Consider the following 21,071-nt stretch of genomic DNA (forward strand, 5'->3'; position numbering starts at 1 on the left):
GGCTGGCGCCTTAGCCACTTGAGCCACAGGCGCCAAGCCAATTTATGATATTTTCTAAAAAACAATGACACAATCTTTGAATTCTACAAATAGGAATGTACCATCATTTATACAACCAAATTCCCTGTTTGGGGACGTTTATTAAGTAGTTTTACTTATCAATGAGCATCTTCAATTTATTATAATTTCTAGCCAACATCAAGGATAAAAATTATATATCTGTTCCTTCACAACAAGCCAGTATGATAAATGTTCTTTGCCATACTGTAGTAAGCAGTCTGGCCACGAGTTCATTCCATTCAATTTCTGTTGAATATGAGGACAAGAGAGAGATCCAAGAAGGAATCTAGCAGATTTTTGGTTATTTGTCCACCAAAGGTGGATGAGAACAATAGGTAATACTGCTAATCTATATAAACTTATTATAACTAATATTTACAAAGGCTTCAGACTACAAAGCTTACTCCCACAAGAACACTATTGCTCTCTGGCAACTTCTCTAGCCTAACTGGGCAGAAATAGATAAAAGGTAGGATTTCTCTACTAAAGAAACTTGGGTGCCATAAAGAAGCTCAAAAACTAAACAACTATGTCTAAACTTGGCAAAAATAAGGATAAATTTAATAAAGCAAGCTCTTATTTTATTTACAACCTTTCTGAGACTGCAGTGAGTGTCCTGAGCACAATGAAGTTAGTCGTGTGTATTAAGTTACCAGAATTTACACTACACCATTCTGTAACTGCTATTGAAGACTGTGACTCTGGAACCCAGTTAAGAGTCCTCACAAGCAGCCATTAACTTAGGCCCTTATGGTCTCTTTCTAGAGCAGAAAAGTGGAATAATTCCCTTTAGAAACATTTTTAATAATAAGGATTAAAACAAAAACTATTTTCTGGTTGATTTAGAAAGAAACAAAAATTGCCAGCCACCTAGAATTTCCAGCTACCTGTTATCTATCATACGAATATTGCCTTTCATAATTAATCAAGATTTATCTTTTCACCAAGAGCCAAATGACACCACAGAATTAGGGTCATAGCTACATTCAGAAAGAAAGGATAATAACATGCTCCTTCAGTTAGGTTCAGTAAACATGAATTTGACATCTGTATACTAAGCATAAAATCATTTCATTAAAGATTATAAGCTAAGAAGCATAAGTACATGCTCAAATTTTCTAACAATTCAAATATTGTAATAACTTTTCTCTCTAGGAACTAATGAGCCAGAATTCTTAACTACTGGCAATAATGTCTACAAGTAGGCAGATAAGTATATAAAGAGACATAACAGGCAGCACAAAGATCGTATCCTAAAGGTATTTGCACTGCATTCAAGGGGAGCCATCAGACACCATCCCAAACTTGTTTATTCATTCTCATTTTAAAACAGTTTGAAGAAATTTGCTTATATGATTCCTATCATTTGGTAGCTCAAAAGGAGAGCTTGTATGCTAGGACCAAGGACAATGAATATATCTTCAAGACTCCCAGTTTGACACCGAGAATAAAGATCAAAAATAATTTTTAAAAGGAGAAATAACTTAAAATATATAATAATCTGGAGCCATTCAGTTTAGCGGTACATGGTTCTAGTTTATAGCCTAGCCCAAAAGTAAGCTAATGACTATAACCTAAATAATCAAGATAAAGGTATATTAATTAAGCAATTGATAACCCATAACAATGTTTTAAAATACTTCTATAAAACTGTACTTTTAAAAATTTGAATATTCTCTGGGAGGCCAACGTGGGAGGATCCCTTGAACTCAGGAGTTTGAGACTAGTCTGAGTAAGAGTGAGATCCTATCTCTACTAAAAATAGAAAATAATTAGCCAGGTGTTGTGGTGGGTCCTACAGACCCAGCTATTCGGGAAGCTGAGGCAGGAGGATCACTTGAACCCAGAAATTTAAGGTTGCTATGAGCTAGGCTGAGGCCATAGCACTCTAGCCTCACCAACAGAGGGAGACACTGTCTTAAAAAAAAAAAAAAGAAAGGAAAAGAAGAATACTCAGAAAAATCTGAGTATTTAAGAGAGTAAGTTCAGGTCAGGTGTGGTGGCTCATGCCTGTAATACTAGCACTCTAGGAGGCCAAGACCTGTGGATTGCCTGAGCTCACAGGTTTGAGACCAGCCTGAGCAAGACCCTATCTCTTAAAAAATCCGGGTATTGTGGTGGCCGCCTGTAGTCCTAGCTAATTGGGAGGCTGAGGCAAGAGAATTGCTTGAGCCCAAGAGTTTGAGGTTGCTGTGAGCTCTGACATCAGAGCACTCTACCAAGTGTGACAAAATAAGATTCTAACTCAAAAAAAAAAAAAGAGAGAGTAAGTTCTAAAGATCCTTTATAACTTAGGAATTCTATATATTCATGACTCTCTGGAAAAATGAGGAACTTTTTATTCCTCAATAATGTGGGCTATATATATATATTTCTCATAAAAACATTTAAAAATTAATATTTTAGTAGGCAGTATACACTTTACACTATCCATGAGTATATATGCACAAACATACACACACATAAATACCATAAAATTACTTTTCTCCCCACTCAATATCTCTCCTTAGGGACAACCACTACAACCAGTTTTTTGTTTATTTGTCTGAGGGGAGATAGAATAGAATTATAATATAAATACATGTGTGTGTGTATAGGTATGTATGTATTATAATATGCATTGACACAAATGGTGCCATACTACAAACACTTCTGTTTTTTATTTTTCACTTCATAATAAATCTAGGAGATATTTATATATTAGAATATAGTGTCCACATCCTTTCCTTGGCTGTTTAGTATTCCATGATTGATTTAAGCAGTTTAACCAATTCTCTTATTCACTATTGAGTATCCAATCTTTTGCTATTGCCAAGAATGCTTCAATGATTAACTCTCTCTAATTGCTCTCTTAGAAATTATATTAATTTATGCTCCCACCAACAATGTATAAGAGCACTTACTTCACAATACCTTCACCCATGGAATGTTATTATAACTTTTAAAACTTTGATGTTTTTTTTTTTCTTCTAGAGATGGATTTCACTATGTTGCCCAGGCTGGAATGCAGTGGCCATTCACAGCATGTATGGTCAAAGCCTACTACAGCCTCTGACTCCTGGCCTCAAGTGACACTCCTGCTTCAGCCTCCCTAGTAGTTGGGACCATGAATGCACACCAATGCACCAGCTTAGAACTTTGATTATTTAATTGAACAAAACCAGTAGCTCTCTGAAGTTTTAATTTGTACTTCTTTTATTATTTATTTATTTGAGACAGAGCCTCACTATGGTGCCCTTGGTAGAGAGCTGTGGCCCACAGGAACTGTATTAAAGCTCACAGTAACCTCAAACTCTTGGGCTTAAGCCAGCAGTTCTCAATCTGTGGGTCATGATCCACAGGAACTATATTAAAGAGCTATGGCACAGAAACAATAAATTTCATTGCTTATTTAATGTCTAATTAAAGTATGCATTTACAGTAACAACTGGCATGTTTAGTAACTCCTAGAGGGAGAAATGGTGGGGGTATTAGATTTTAGCCTAACAGGCATGATCATTTAGCCGTCAGGCATCTGGTGAACACATTTCATATTGAAAGAGAGAAGAGAGACTGCTGATTACTTCTACAAAGTTAAAAGAGCTGTACTTATAATCTGAATCTGACCACATCCCACAAATTGCTTTGGAATCATCTTTACTTGTGATTTACTTCCTCTTCATGAAGGTAGAAAATAGGCTATGCATGAAAAAAGTATCTGAATTTTATGCTCATTGGATCTACATTATTTTGAGTTTTCAAAATTTAGATATTGTAAGGTTTGTCAACCTTCTGGTAGAACCCGATTGTCACTGGATTTTAACCCACTGATGTGGGCCTGGTCACACTAGTTCTCTAGAAGAATCTAGAGCAGTGGTTCTTAACCTGTGGGTCACGACCCACAGGAACTGTATTAAAGGGCCGCAGCATTAGGAAGGTTGAGAACCACTGATCTAGAGTAATTTTTGAGAGGCATATAATTACAAGAACTTAGAAAGGATAAAGTAGAACCAGTAAGGTCAGTACACTGTCTATACCTATCTGGGGGGGAAACAAAAGCAACAATAAGATGTCCAGTCGGCCATGATTTAAGGATTAGTCCACTGCTTCTTGCTGTTTTTATGCTTAACTCCTTTTTCTGCTGTAGCCTGATCAAACAAGATTTAGATTCTCTAGACATTTGTTGAATATTTACTGCATACTATATTCTGAAATGGCTATTTTCACAGTGTTATCTCATTTAACCCTTACACCAATCCTGAGGGATATGATTTGTCCCCATTTTCTTTTCTTTTTTCTTTTTTTTTCAGATAGAGTCTTACTTCATTGCCCTCAGTAGAGTGCTGTGGTGTCAATGCTCATAGCAACCTCACTCCTGGGCTCAAGCGATTCTCTTGCTTCAGCTTCCCAAGTAACTGGGAGTATAGGCACCTGCCACAACACCCCGCTATTTTTTAGAGATGGGGGGGTCTCACTCTGGCTCAGGTTGTTCTCAAACTTGTGAGCTCAAGCAATCTCCCTCCTCAGCCTTCCAAAATGCTAGGATTATAGGATTACAGGGAGCCACTGCGCCCAGACTTATTCCCATTTTCTGTCTTAGGAAACAGATTAGCAGGGTTGGGGACTTAACCAAAGTTACCCAGATGTAAGTGGCAGAACCCAAACTGGCTGCAGGTTAGCTCAATGGCTTTACTTTATAACCAGGAGGAACACGAGCAGGAGGTCATATCTCTTGGTCACATGAAAAACATTTGATAAACTAGTATTTGTTTATAATTATGCAATTATTATACAATGATTTTGAATTTTTTAAAACATTATGTAACTTTGGTTTTTTTAAATTTTTTTTATTAAATCATAGCTGTGTACATTAATGCAGTCATGGGGTACAGTGTGCTGGTTTTATATACAATTTGAAATACTTTCATCAAACTGGTTAACATAGCCTTCATGGCATCCTCTTAGTTATTGTGTTAAGACATTTATATTCTACATTTAGAAAGATTTACATGTACCCATATAAGATAAACCATAGGTGTGGTCCCACCAAACACTCTCCCTCCACCCATCCTCCCCCTTCCCCTCCTCTCCTTCTCCCCTTTCCCCATTCTTGGGCTAAAATTGGGTTACAGATTTCCTATGAAAGCTATATATTAGTTTCATAGTAGGGCTGAGTACACACAAATGGATTAATAAATTGTGGTATATGTACACCATGGAATACTATGCAGCCTTAAAGAGAGATGGAGACTTTACCTCCTTCATGTTTACGTGGATGGAGCTGGAAAATATTCTTCTTAGCAAAGTATCTCAAGAATGGAAGAAAAAGTATTCATTATATAACTTTGGACAGGAAATATTTTTTTGAGACAGGGTCTTGCCATGTTGCCCCAGCTGGTCTCAATCAACTTGGCTAAAGTAATCCTCCTGCCTCAGTCTTTTAAGTAGCTGGGACTACAGCCATGCACCACTGCACCTGGCTTGGACTGGGAATTTTTAAAAATATATTAGAAAAGAAGAAGCCTATTTCAATAAACTTATATCTAGTTGTTAAGAAACAGTGATAACAAGGTTGATTTTCTTTAAGTTCATAGTAACAAATGATGGTAACATTAGTGGCAGTGTAACTTTGTATTTACTATACATAGGTACTTCTTAACAACTTAAAACAACTTCTGGAAATATTACCTACTGTCTTTTGTAACATTCCAGTAGTAAGGAGATGCTTTTTACTGCCAAGTAACTTGGGACTCATTCTCAGAAAGTCCTAAGAACACAAAAGCATGTGCTAGGACAGTAATAATAATCTCTGTGCCTGAAGTTCTGCCCATTAATCCTAGCTTTGTCCCTTCAGCCACCTTCAAAATGACTCATGGCCATTTGGCAGGGACAAAAAGATCTGGCAGACAAATTTCAGTTGTAATCTTAAGAGTATTCTAACATAATATCACACCTTTTCTGGTTTTTTATTATTTGAGCCAGACTCTTCAACCACTTAAACAACGACGGGAACAAAGAGAAATTGCTCATGCCCTAGTTTGCTGATATCTTAAATTTAACACCAGTATGAACATGGCTGATTTGCTTTTTGCTTGTCACAAACGTGTTCCACTTGTTTACTGCAATAAGCAGACTATAGGAACTCATTCTACAGTAAAATTAATAGTTATATCCTTCACCTAGCCTCTAAGTTAATTTTGAAGAGATTATTGTTTGTGTCCTTCTATCCAGTTAACAAATAAATCCAAGGGAACTCTAGTCATAGTCTCTGGGAGACCGGAGTTCTGAGTTTAAATCTTCTGATTTGAATTATCTTAACATACATGCATAAACTTCACCTACTTGGGTGAAACTCTCACCAGACCCAGAAAAAAAAGCAAGTTTCCAGTGGTCCCCACAACCATGAATCGCCCTGTCTTAGTTATACTCTCTACATTTGTGTTTTGTTTTCTCTCCAGTTGATTCCTATATGTTTTATGTGTTATTTTTCCCATTAACTTACAGAAATCCTGATAGGCAGGGAACATCTCTATTCTTACTCCTAGCTTATATAAGTCATAGAATGGAGATAGGAGAGCAATACTGATGGCCCAAGTTCCTTTATGTGCTATTATAATGACTCCCGTAAACATCTTATGATGTAGCTATTATCATCTCCTTTTTCCAAAAAAAGAATTTTATTTTAGTCTATTTCTGAATATCCTTTCAGAGACCCATTCTGCATATCTACACTTCCCAAGGGGACTCAGTGAGGGTGTGTGTGTGCACAGGCGCTGCTCAGTTCCTCGAGCTTTTGCAGTACATGACCGCTCACAACATACCTGGGACATACATCAGGGAACTGGGGAGGCTGTGGCATCAGGCCCAGGAGGACAGAAGCAGATTCTGGCCTACCTTACCTACCTAACCATGCACCAACTGCCCCAGACACTGAGGGCTGCGTTGGTGCATGGTTAGGTAGGAAAGGTAGGCCAGAGGGCTACATTGGTTTTTCAGGCACTGTTGTCTTCATCTCCCTCCTACTGAGACCACAGTGAGGATCAGAACGATCTACTGGAGATACCTCACTGACACCAAAAAAGGAATTTGGCAGCCAAGTGGGGTGGCTCACACCTGTAATCCTAGCATCTGGGAGTCCAAAGTGGAAGGATCACTTGAGGCCAGGAGTTCGAGACTAGCCTGAGCAAGAGGGAGAACCCCCGTCTCTACAAAAAGCAAGCCAGGCATGTTGGTGCACATCTATAGTCCCAACTACTTGGAGGCTGAGGCAGGAGGATCACTATCAGCTAGGCTGAAGCCATTGCACTCACAGGGTGATAGAGTGAGACCCTGCCTCAAAAGAAAAAAAAAAGGAATTTGAGGTCTAGAGAAGTTGGAAGAGTTCCACAACTTCACATAAATAGTAAACAGTAAGAATGAACTCCAAACCAAGATATGCCCTCTCTTCCCTTCGTCCCACACTGCTTTCTCTTAAAACATTCTTCATTATAAGACTTTTACAATAAAAAGCAATAAATGCTATTTTAAAGATCAAAAAGAAGAGTAAAAATCTCCTTAAAACAATGATAAAGGCTAGGCACAGGGGCTCATGTCTGTAATCCTAGCACTCTGGGAGAATTAATCATGTCTGTAATCCTAGCACCTGATGCGGGTGATTGCTTGAGCTGAGGAGTTCAAGACCAGCCTGAGCAAGATTCTGATTATCAATGCAAAACATGTTTCTGATTATCAATGCAAGACATGCTCATTATAGGAAATATGGTGAACAGAAAAAAAGTTACAGTATCTTTTTTTTTCTGATGCGGGTGATTGCTTGAGCTGAGGAGTTCAAGAACAGCCTGAGCAAGACCAAGACCCAGTCTCTAAAACAAAACAAACAAACAAACAAAAACTAGGCATTTTGGCGGGCACCTGTAGCCCTAGCTACTTGGGAGATTGAGAGGCAAGAGGATGGCTTAAGCCCAAGAGTTGGAGGTTGCTGTGAGCTAAGAGGATCACTTAAGCCCAAGAGTTGGAGGTTGCTCTGAGCTAAGACACCACGGCACTCTACCCAGGGTAAAAAGTGAGACTTTGTCTCTAAAAAAAGAAAAAAAAGATAAAGAAAAGCAATTACACTAGTGCTGCATTTATTAACGCTCGTGGCCAAAATGTTAGAAAGTGTTCTACATGTTTAAATTATTTTTCTTCTGATTATCAATGCAAAACATGATCATTATAGGAAATATGGTGAACAGAACAGAAAAAAAGTTACAGTATCTTTTTTTTATTTTTAAAGACAGAGCCTCAAGCTGTCACCCTGGGTAGAGTGCTGTGGCATCACAAATCACAGCAACATCCAACTCCTGGGTTCAAGTGATTCTCCTGCCTCTGCCTCCCAAGTAGCTGGGACTACAGGTGCAGCCACAACACTTGGATATTTTTTGTTGTTGTTTGGCAGCCCCAGGCTGGATTCAAACCCGCCAGCTCAGGTGTAGGTGGCTGGCGCCTTAGCCACTTGAGCCACAGGCACTGAGCAAAAAAGTTATAGTATCTTAAAAAAAAAAATCACTCTAATCTCAGCGCTCAGAGGCAACTGCACGGAACACTTTGGCATGTTTCTTTTGCGTTCTGCTTTCCTTTCAGGTTTTATTGTGTGCAATTTTCTTTCACATAATTGATATCAGTGTGCATATTACTCCTAAGCCTCTTTCACCTAAAATCATTTGAAAATCTTCCTCTTGTTATTAAAACCTTTTGCTATCCATTGTAATGGGCATAATAGTATTGCCTTAAACTAGGCAAATGCTCCCTGGTCTTGGATGCTGTGTTTTACAGCAACCTTTCTTTGGCCCTTTCTCTGATCCTATACCTCCCATGAATTGAGGGGTCCATGGAGAAAGGAGGTTGTGTCCAGGCTGAGTTTGAGCCAGCCTTCTAGATGATTCTCATCCTTCTCATTCTCATGGTATGTGGAATCCTGAAATACCATGACCAAAAGGCCCTACTTAGCCCTTCTACCCAGGCCTATCCCCTGAGGGCACACTGCACAAGGTTGAGGGGCCAGGGGTCAGAGGGTATTGATGGATTTCGGATGTGAGGGTTGTATAAGGCTCTTTTTGCTACGGGCTGCAACAGAACCAGGAAGAATAGGAGCCTGGCTGCTTCTCCCCAAACTACCACATTCCAACATGGAATTCCAAAGAGACTGGGAATTCTAAATTTAAAGCTGGCCTTCCAGGTCATTAAAAAGGTGCATGTGTCAAAGTAGAAGAATGAAACATACTTTAGCAGTCTGTTAGCTTGATTTATATCTTTAAAATATTTAGATATATATTATGTGGGCCTCCCTATGTCCTTTTGCCCCAGGCCTCAAAAATGTAGACTGGTAACCAGATACATGTGGACATATCATAACAGACCTAATCATTCCTCTAATGTTGAACATTTCAATGGTTTATAAATTTTTATTTTAAATGATATATGTTGAACATCTGTACATAATATTTGCTTTCATTACTGATTACTTCTTATGATGTTCTCTGAGAAAGAAATTACTGGGCCAAAAGGTTTTATACTTTTATACCTCTTAACAGCCAACATCTTAAACTAGCAGATTAACAGGAGATCTCACAGAATGCAATCTCTGCCTCTCTACTTTCCACTTACATACCAAATCCATTGACCTACATTAATGGTTGCAAAAGCCACACCTATTTAAAGATTTGTTTATATGATCATTTTGTTTTAAGATGGGAAATTGACTCACAAAGTATCATTTGATATGAAGTCCATTAAATTTCAACCCTTAAAATCAAGAATGGGTAAACCAATGGACCTCACACCAAATCCAGCCTGCAGCCTATTTTCATAAATAAAATTTTTCTGGAACACAGCCATGCTCATACATTGTCTAGAGCTGCTTTCACAGCACAAAGGCAGAGCTGAGTAACTGCAGCAGAGAACACATAGAGCTGGCTTACAAAGCCTACGTTATTTACTGTCTGGCCCTTCAGAGAAAAAGTTTGCTAACCCTGATCTAAAATTATCCACAAAATTCAAACCATGAATCAGAAAATTACAAAATACTGAGTCATAAATCTGTAAGTCATAAATCTTCTTCCCCATTTCACAAATCAGATACCTTGGCCTTGTTTTGGTGTTCCTATTGACATCTTAGGCTGCCATCAGCTTAAAAGTTTAACAAACATTTATCAAGTGCCTACTATGTGCCAAGCAGACCGTGTTACAGGTGCTAAGAGCTTATGGCAGAATAATTAATTGTTTTTGGTCTTGAGGAGTTTTATTAGTTTTCCAAGTGCCTGTTTCCAAGCTTTCACAAAGCCAATGGGATCATTCTAATCTTTCTAGACTATCTCCCATCACCTCTGAGATTCTAAGAATGGGTTGTGTAAAGAGCAAATATTATAAAGAAACTGTGGCAAGGAGTAGAAATATCTTTACTGTAGCAAGTTGGAGTTTGAACCATAATAATTAGGCTTCCCTGATGAAAAATCACTGATAACAGACTTAGGAAGAGAAGGCACACAGGTGAGACAAACAATTCCTATGAAGCAAGTAATCCCTTCTGCAGAAATTCCCTTAATGTTTCTGCTGCAGCCCGTCGGAGAAAAGAATTGCCCACTTTAGAGACTGATAAGTGGTTATTTTGTTTACTTAAAAAATTAAAATTCATGTTTAAGAGGGAATAAAAGCTCTTACAAACATAGTGAGTAAAGAGAAATAATTAATCACTACTTTTTTTTACTCTTCATAAAGATGGGGAAATAACAGAGTCCTTTGGCTTTGGAGAAATCCGGGGCAAGTATTTCAGAGGATTCTAAGAAATGTGATTTGGATCCAAGTTGGAGGAAAGGGTTTTGTTTTTGTTTTTAGTTTTAGTGGAAAGATAAACAGAAGAAAAAAGTATTTAAAACCCAGGTGCTTGGGGCAGCGCCTGTGGCTTAGTGGCTGGCCCCATATACCGAAGGTGGCGGGTTTGAACCCGGCCCCAGCCAAACTGCAACAACAAAAAAATAGCTGGGTGTTTTGGCAGGTGCCTGTAATCAGCTACTCAGGAGGCTGAGGCAAGAAAATCGCCTATGCCCGAGGAGTTGGAGGTTGCTGTGAGGCATTATACTGAGGGCTATAAAGTGAGACTCTGTCTCTAAAAAAACCAAACAAACAGGTACTTTCTCACTTTTTGTTGACATGACTAGTCTGTAATAAAATTACATTAGAAAACTACAAACCCAAACCAAACGTCTTGAATGCTCTGTTGTTGAATCATTGCTGCTATGGCTATCTTATAGCACAGGGATGAAAGACCCTCTGGTCTGTAGACTAGACTTTTCCATTGCCTCTCATTAGCTGGGCAACACTGTGTAAATTTCCTTACCTCTCAGAACCTCATTTTCTGCAAAATATTGGCAATAACCATAACTTTAACTTGCTGGGTTGTCTCAGGGATTAAATGAGGTAACACGATTTAGCACATAACAGTTATTGCTATTTACTAAAAACTGAATAAAAAAAAAGAACTGAATAAAATAATTTTTCTTATTATCTTTATACATATTAAATCCCTTGAAATGGACTTTTCAGAGTTGGTGGAGGAGACAGTTGCCTCCGTGGTTTTATTTGGTAACTACCTTCCTGGCTCCTGTTTTTCTTCGATAGTCATTAAAATTATACTACCAGAGGTATTTTCTTTTTTTGGAGACAGAGTCTCACTTTGTTGCCCTAGGTAGAGTGCTGTGACATCATAACTCACAGCAACTTCAACCTCTTGGGCTTAAGCGATCCTCTTGCTTCACCCTCCCAAGTAGCTGAGACTACATGCACCTGCCACAGTGCCTGGCTATTTTTTTTAGAGATGGGGTCTTTCTCTTGCTCAGAATGGTCTCAAACACTTGAGCTCAAGCAGTCCACCTGCCTTCACCTCCCAGAGTGCAAGGATTATAGGCATGAGCCACTGCCCCCAGCTTACCAGAAGTATTTTCTTCTGACTATTGAAATCCTCTCTGCCACCTAGAGTGGCCAGCAAAGTGCATACAGCTCCACATGCTTGGCATCTTAACAGACTGTACCGAGCCCATTCTGGAGATTAGGTGGTATCTAGCAGAGCATAATATCTTCAGAATAAAGTTCTCGCATTGAACAGCACATGTGTCTACAGCAGGGAAAGCCATATTGATCAGGCAGGTGGGTGGGTGGTACTTTGGGCATAACCTATCATTTTTCAGAGGATTAGCTTCAATGGCCTTATTTGTGGAAATGTGTTCATTTGTGAAGAGAAGTACCCATTTGCAAAAGGAGAAGTCAGTCCTCCTTGGTGACGCCAATTTAAAACCATTAGGATGACTTGTTCTGACCTACTTAGAATAAACAAACCTCCAAGCAACTACTAACTATATTTCCTGACTCTATTATAAAAACATCATTCTCAGAATATCTCCAAAGTATCTACCAAGGATTTTACCATTTTGCTTACTTTGCTCTTGTGAGAGAAGTTAAGGATAATGAATACTTGCATTGATAATTGGCTTCTTTCAAAGCGTCTTGTTTCAAATGTACCTTCTACCTAGTCCTTGCCTGGCCAAGAAAATCAATTATTGTCCTTCTGACCCTCACCAGGTATAAGGGCAGTTTGTCTTGACTTCTTCTCATCCATCACCCCCTCCACTCCTCGTACACATTTCCTCCATATCTACCACTTTACAGATACTGTTTTCTCAAAGTTTGACAATATAGGCCCTCTATTCACCAAACCCAAGACCTTATGTTCAAAGGCTTCATTCTTCACAATGATGGATCTCTAAGGAGGTGGGAACTATACAAGACAATATTTGGGATGCAGGAAGAAAAAAACCTTAAACTCTTATTCATGTTTTTAATTTCAACCTTAACATCTTTTTATTTTGTGTATTTTTTAAAATAATGTGTTTAGCATATTGGTATAGTATTGGTAATGACTACTCAAACTCTAATAGCATATGAGACCAACTGATAAAACTTAGTAGCCCACTTTTCTCAAAATGTGGTATAAGGACCCATGGGAATATCTGAGATCCTTTCAGGTGTCCACAAAGTCAAAACTGTTTTCATATCAATGCTAATATGAAATTCATCTTTTTCACTTATTCTCTCATAACTATATTTTTCCAGAGGCTATATGACATGATATTGTAACATACTGAACAAATATTTGAACTACAAAGTGGTTATGAGAAGCCAGTTATTTTTCTATTAAGCAGATATTAAAGGGACTTGCAGAAAATATAAAAGTGCTACCCTTGTCATTAAATTTATTCATTTTAGAAAATAGTTGTTTTTCATAAAAATGTGTTAATGTTGACATGTAATGAATGATTATTTTTATTTTAAAGTGAAATAAATATTTTAAAGTCTTAATTATAAATATTATTATGGTAAATATCAATAAATGCTCATTGATATGTTGGAGCTGGCTTACCTCAATCTGCAAGAACGATGTTCATAGCTTGAGATGGGTAGGTGGGAGTTTACAGCAAGGAAATCAGAAAATACCATAAATCAGGACCCTTGTTTTGTTTAGTAGCACACCACTAGATATAATTCGCTTAATCAGAAAATTAAGTTCCTTGGAATCCTTTATAATGAAGAAAGCAAAGAGATCCTAAGAACAAAAAATTTTCAAACTTCTGCTCTGCTGCATTTAACCCTGTTAATTTCTACATTCTTGATACTCCATCTATCACTCTACCCCCTCTTCACACCCAAACTCTGTCTCTCCATGGCTTGGCTCACACAACACAACTCAGAAACCTCCTCTATGCATCTAATTCTCTTCTCTTTCCTTATAACCCGATAAAGCACTGGTCCTCCTCCTTAATTTAGTCTCTACGATTTCTCCCTGTTAAAATATAGTGCTTCTCAAAGTACTTGGGAGGTGCTTATTAAAAATTAATATTCCTAGAACAATTGCATCACCCCAAAACTACTGAGTCACAACTCTTTGAAAGGGTATTAAACTTCTTAATATCAAGGGGTGACTCTTATGACGATCTTAAATTTGAGAAGCCTCTAATCCGTTCTCCTTTTGGGATCTCACCCATTTACACATCCTCAAACACTTCTTTGTTTTTCTAGCCTCAGCAACCTCCTTAAGCTCCAGGCGCACATCTTTAAATTCTTCTACCATATTTCTACAGACCACCTTCATCACTACTTCAAGTTCAACATGCCCTAGACGTAATTCCTCAACTTCCCAAGCAAGTATGCTGCTCACTCTGCTGTCTTTTCCTCAGTTACTGATACCATAGTTTTCTCAATTACTTGGAGTTGGACTATTGCAGTGATTTTAGCTTTTAATTCCTTTCCCACTGCTCCTGTTTCTAACAAGATGCTTGTACGTGCATGTTCCACCTCTGAAACATCCCTTTCATCTCACCTGTCCCTTTCCAACCAAGTTTAGCCCGTCTTACTCTAGCCCTGCTGAATTAAATCACCTTTTCAGCCAGGCCATGATGGCTAACGCTTGTAAATCTAGTACTTTGGGGAGGCTGAGGTGGGTGGATCTCCTGAGCTCAGGAGTACAAGACCAGCCTGACCAAGAGAGAGACCTCCTCTCCACTAAAAATAGAAAAAACTAGCCAGGCATTGTGGCAGGTACCCATAGTCCCAGCTACTCTGGAGGCTGAGGCAAGAGGGTTTCCTGAGCCCAGGAGTTTGAGGTTGCTATAAGCTGTGACACCACAGCATTCTACCCAGGGCATGGAGTCAGACTCTATCTAAAATAAATAAATAAATCACCTCGCCAAGGGATGTCAAGAAGGTTCAAGTTCTCAGTGATTTTGAAAACCAACACCTTTTAGTGCCCCTATGACTTCTAATGCCACCTTCTGGCAAGTAAGTACAACATACTTGGGAAATCTTTTTAAAGAAGGTTGTAGAGTCATTCATTCTGCCCCTGGGTACAAATGAAAGGCTACTTTCAGCACAGAAAACTGATCTCAAGCCAGGCAAAGGGAGCAGGTTTTGGTCCAGGAGAGAGCCGGAACACAGCTTAAGCATTGTTTTTAAAGAAAACTAAAGAGTTAAAGAAGCTGAGTCTCTGTTGTAAGAGAGGCAGATCATAGATGCTGAAAAATCATCCCAAAGAGTTATAACAGCAGTACCACACATGGACTTGCTGAAGTTATATTCAACTTTTTATTTATTTATTTATTTTTGAGACAGTCTCATTATGTCACCCTTGGTAGAGTGCTGTGGCATCATAGCTCACAGCAACCTCTAACTCTTAGGCTTAAATGATTCTCTTGCCTCAGCTTCCAAGTAGCTGGGACTGCAGGTGCCCACCACAACGTCCAGCTATTTTTTTTGTTGCAGTTTTCATTATTGTTTAGCAGGCCTGGGTTGGGTTTGAACCTGCCTGCCTTGGTATAGGTGGCCGGTGCCCTAACCACTGAGCTATGGGTGCTGAGCCTATTTTAACCTTTGAAAGAACAGAATAGGGTTAACAAGAGAAGGCTGAATAACAGTGGGTGGAAAAAAGTTACATGTAGGGCTACTGAGAGAGTAAGAAGGGTGAAGGCAAAAAGGGTAGTCAAGATGTGTTGAGTAGACTCTGCTCTATGCCCAGAGGTTGGCCTGTGTGCCTTGCGTCCACTGAGGGTATCTGTGGTCTTGCTTCTGGTTGGGATGGGCCTATGGGAACCCTACAGGGAGAAAGATTGCAGGCAAGGGAGAGAATGAATTCAGAGTATCTTCCTACAAGCCAGATCTGCTATAGCTACCTGAATCCTCCTCTGCCAGGTAGCTCTGTCTGCAGAGCCCTCTGCTTTGCAAGGACAGGGCCTGCACTATCCCATGTGCTGCTCCACATCCTACCCACATCTTTACAATTGGCTGCTTTATAAAATTCTCCCCAAATCATCCCAATTTGAATATATTATGTCAGATCACAGACAGTATGACAGACTTGGATATAGAAAAAGAGAAAAGTCCAGTGACACTAAGTAGAAAGAAGAAGGGGGAGAAGAGCTGGTTACTAACTTTCCTTCATGAAGTGAGCCCTCCACCTGTGTGGGCCACACTCTTCCTCTAGCCCCTCTCCCATCAGAAGATACCTTTTTCTCCTTCCACATTTCTTTATCCACCTTCGTCATTACTTTACATCATCCACCATCCTCTCTTCCCTCCATATCCATTGCTTTTAATTCATGAACTTCAGTTTTTTTCTTTCTCCTGAACAGTTTATCATACTCTCTGTTCATTCAGAAATAAAATACAGCCATGTGCTGCATAACATCATTCTGGTCAACACAGATTGCATATATGAACGTGGTTCTATAAGAGATAAAAGTGTATTTTCACTGTATCTTTTCTATGATTAGATGTGTGTAGATACAGAAATACTTGCCATTGTGTTATACTTGCCTACAGTACTCATATAGTCACACTGTACAGGTTTGTAGCCTAGGAGGAATAGGCCGTACCACGTAGCCTAGGTGCGCTGTAGACTATACCATCTAGGTTTGTGTGAGTGTACTCTAAGATGCTCACGCAGCAACTAAATCACCTGGCAAGGCATTTTTCAGAACATATCCCCATTGTTAAATGATATGTATGATTATATACAGTTTCATCTTTCAACATAAGGTCTCAGGCGGCTTTTGAGGTCTGCCTCAGAGAAAGTTCCCAATGACAGGGCCCCTCTGAACCTTCTGTCTTCTAAATACCATGGAGTATAAAAAGTTGAACACATAAAAGTAGAGAGAGAGAGACTGGAGAGAAGTTGGGCAAAGGATACAAAATTATAGTTAAAACAAGAGGAACAAGTTCAACAGATCTACTGTACAACATGGTGACTGCAGTTTGTGTTGTTTTCTTGAAAATTGCTGAGAGAATAGATTTTAAGTGTTTTCACCACAAGAATGATAAGTATGGAGGCCAGGCATGGTGGGTCACTCCTGTAATCCTCGCACTTTGGGAGACTGAGGCGGGTGGATTGCCTGAGCTCACAAGTTCAAGACCAGCCTGAGCCAGAGTGAGACCCCCGTCTCTAAAAAATAGCTGGGCACTGTGGCAGGTGCCTGTAGTGCCAGCTATTTGGGAAGCTGAGGCAAGAGAACTGCTTGAGCCCAAGAGTGAGGTTGCTGTGAGCTATGACACCACAGCTTTCTACTGAGGGCAATGAAGTAAGACTCTGTCTCAAAAAGTAATAATAATAATAATAATAAAAAATATGGGAGATAAGGCATTTGTTAATTAGCTTGATTTATCCATTTTACAATGTATATATATTTCAAAACAACACATTGAACATGATAAATGTATATAAAATATACACAATATATACCATTTTAATTTGTCAATTAAAAAATAAACTTAAAAAAAGTTCAGGTAAATGTGTAGTGGTTTTAAAATATGGCTGCAGTCCCTTTGCTTTTTATTCTGATGATGGGTAAGGCCTGCATACTCTTCCATTGATTACCAGCAGGATGGTGATAACTTAACCCAAGAGAATATAGCAGAAGTGATGGTATGTGAGTTCAGAGGCTAAGCCATAAAAGGCCACGTGGCTTCCACCTTATTCCTAGGTACCTTACTCTTAAAGCCTTATCCTACCAGGTAAAAAAATCCAAATATCCTTAAGTCTTCATGCTGTGGGGAAGCCTAAGCCAGGCTGCCAGCTGCATCTGTACCCAACTTTCATGTCATCCCTAAGAGGGATTTCTAGATTGTTCTAGCCCCCAACCTGAGGCCCCAGACACTGTAAGGCAGAGAAACATTCATCAAACTACTGCTCTGCATAGTTTGAATGTCTAACTCACAGAATCGAATGTAATAACATGGCTGTTGTTTATAGAAACAAAACTTCCTCCCTTCTCCATGGGAGACCACCCTGCCTCCTCTTTCTCAGGTTCTTAACCACACACTCCCTTTGCATCTTCCTCTAATTCTCTCACCAATCCTCTCAGGTACCAACGTTTTCTGCTCATTATTTACAAACCTGTGTATCTGGATAGGACCCAGGGTCTAGATTTGCACTATCTAGTATGGTAGCCTCTAGCCATAGTGTGGCTGTGTAAATAAAAATTAAGTTAAAAAATTCAGTTCCTCAGTTGCACTAGTTACATTTTAAGTGCCCCATCACCACTAGTTGCTACTGTGAAGAACACTTCCATCATCACAGAAAGCTCTAATAGACAGAGGAAGGTTTACACCAGGGTTTCTCAACCTCAAAACTACCAACATTCTGGGTTGGAGAGGTCTCTGCAGCAAGGGGAAGGGGGTTGTCTGGTGCATTCGTACAATGTTTAGTGGAATCTCTGTTGTCCACCAGCTAGACTCCAGTAGTACTCCCCCAGTGGGACAACCAGAGTCATCCCCAGATGCTGCCAGACCCTGATTTAGATTGTGTTTTGCTTACTCTCAGAGAAGGGGCAAGATGAGTCATGAAAGATTGAAGGAAAGATAGACTTAGAGCTGGTTACAAAAGACAGAGTAAGGAAAAGAGGCCAGAGGGTAAAAGATTTATTACAACTTTTGCTCTCATAACAGGTCCTAGTCATTCAGTAAGGTGCTGCAGATTTTAGATCACTCAGACGGGGCCATGGTGAGGTGCACTGCCCCACTCCACCCCTGCACCTGTAAGGGTGAGTTTGGGCTGTAGTGTAGATGGAGGATGTCTACGTCAAGAACACAAAGTGCGAGGCTTCCCTAAGATCCTCTCACAGTGATGCTAAAGATGCCCATGAGGTCTGACCCACTGGACTGAGCCACTCACACATGCTGCTCCCCTAGCACAGACCAGGGAGTGTCAGATCTTTCTTAACCTGCCAACTTCTATATCTTCTAACTCTACCAGCTCTTCTGGGTGGCAGCCGTTGATAGCAGTGTAGGGAAAAGTCACCATAGCCTGAGGTCCCAGGGGATACAACTCCAGTGTACAAAGCAAGTTTTCCTAAATATGGCCAACAGCCCTAAGAGATATCCCATGGTGAAGAAACTTTTTAAAGACAATTGCCCAGATCTATTTCACCACAAGCCCCTTCTTCTGAAATATCCCCACTGAATATGTTTCACCCAATGCTAACATAAAGAAAAGAGAAGACTTGTGTTAACTGAAATTGTCCATCTGCCCAGAAGGGTTTCCTTGACACTCTGCAACATTCCCATCCAAAGAGACGACGGCACAAAAGAGATCCTGTTGAGAGCTTAGGAAATGGTCACGCTTGAGAATTGCTGAGGTCACTGTATAGAGCTAAGAGTTGGAAACTAAGAATAAAACAGGCTGAGACCAGACATCAGGCACAACCTGCCAGGCTGATGATTTTCTGCTTTCTTATCAAGCTTTCAAGGCAGGAGACTACTGAAGACTAATAAAGGTCCATAGTGTCAGGACAGAAGGACAGAAATCAGTCTGACACCTCTCTCCTCAGTCCAGAGCCACAAAAAGCACTGACAGAAGTTTTGAAACTGATGGTGCGGCCCAACAAAACAAAGTAAATCAGAATGAAAGACACCTGTAGGCTCAAGTAAGGCCCTGTGTGGTGCTAATTCTCTAAAAATGAATTAAGGCAAAGCTCATGCCTTCCATGGGCTCCCAATCAGCTTCATATGGGCCAAAGATGAGGATGACAATGATAGTGGTGCTGATACTCTTAGCCATTGATTAATCCTGGAAAATAAGTGAGGCTGGGTTGGAGAGACTTAATCTCTGCCTGGTCTAGGCTTATGAATTATAATTATCTGAAGACCTAGAATGATCTGTAAACATATAGGTAACAATTGGCAGAGATCGAATAGTGCTAAGCTTTGTATTTGCCTGAGATCCATACTGCATGTCTGGTTTACAGCTGTTGCTCAACGAATAAGGTAAAGGAGAAGCTGCCTATCTCACATGATAGATCCCAGAGAAGACAGTGAGTGACTCTCTTTTATTTTGTGCCCACTCCATAGACTCTATCAAGGTATTATCTATAGCATAGGTAGTTAAGTCAAAAACAGTTGACAGTATCTAAAATCTAATAAACATAACAGTCCTTCATATCAGACAGGGTCCCAACAGGAAACAGATGGCAGTGGTACATTCAAAGTAGGATAATTTCTGGAAATGTATTTGAAAGGGAATATATGCAAAGATGTAGACACAGTGTATGGGTACTACAAGGAATACTGCTATAATTTGGCATCAGCAACAGTAGAACTGTTACCACTCCTAGGGAAAAAGAGATGATAAGATGGATTGATTGCAGGAACCCAAAAGGAGAAAGTCTTATAGCAAAGAACCATGACCTTAGGTCGAGGGGCACAGGCAGCCCAAGGCAACCCCACCAGGAGGGAGCAGGAGAGTAATTAGCCTGACAGCACTCTGCCCTCCCCTGGGTCTCCCACACAGCAGGCTGCTGTAGTCCTCACAGCCAGGCTCCCTGGTAGGGAGAACCAGGGCTAATGAGGGCAGAGAGGCAGTCAGAAGGGGCAAAAGAAAGGTATCTTTAACAAGAGGTGATTGCCATTCCTGAAACGGTGATGTTAGAAATCTTCAAGATGCTAATTCATTATCAATCTAGATGTAGTCCAATGAGAAAGAGTCATTTTTAAACTCTTATTCCATATTGATGGTCAAAATCTGAGGGTTAGGAATGCTCCTTTAATTTCAAAAGAGGATTTCATCTAGGACCAAAATAAGATCCCAATTTAGGAAGTTACATTCAATGAACAGAGAAATTGTGAGCTTTAATTCTTCCAGACCTGAATCAGTGAGCCATAAATCTACCAACCCCAGACTCCTGGCTAGTTCCCACTGGGGAACCGATCAAAGGATTAATGGCAATTGCTACATATAAACTAAAACTTTTAGTGTGAGAAAGTAGCACAAAATTCTGATTTTGAGATTTCCCAATGGAATAGGGGGAAGGAAAGGTGCCTAAAACTCCTAAGAGAAACATTCCTCCCAAATAGCTAAGGCTGGGAAATTTATGAAGACTGCCACTGAGAAAAATTCTTAAATTCAAAGGCTACTACTTTTCTTAAGAAAGCAGAAGGGAAGGCTCGGCGCCTATAGCTCA

At 39.7% G+C, this 21,071-nt stretch overlaps 1 protein-coding gene and 1 non-coding gene across 2 annotated transcripts in view; both read right to left on the reverse strand.

Annotated features, from left to right (window-relative positions):
* GREB1L (growth regulation by estrogen in breast cancer 1 like) overlaps window positions 1-21,071 on the reverse strand; it is a 291,844-nt gene that overhangs the window by 197,727 nt on the left and 73,046 nt on the right. The window lies entirely within an intron of this gene.
* Window positions 7,028-7,112, reverse strand: LOC111723570. Its single transcript, XR_002772087.1, has one exon. It is a non-coding gene; the product is annotated as a small nucleolar RNA SNORD62 (small nucleolar RNA).

The sequence above is a fragment of the Otolemur garnettii genome, unplaced genomic scaffold (assembly GCF_000181295.1).
Source record: "Otolemur garnettii isolate 467f Iridium unplaced genomic scaffold, OtoGar3 scaffold00012, whole genome shotgun sequence".
NCBI lineage: Eukaryota > Metazoa > Chordata > Mammalia > Primates > Galagidae > Otolemur > Otolemur garnettii.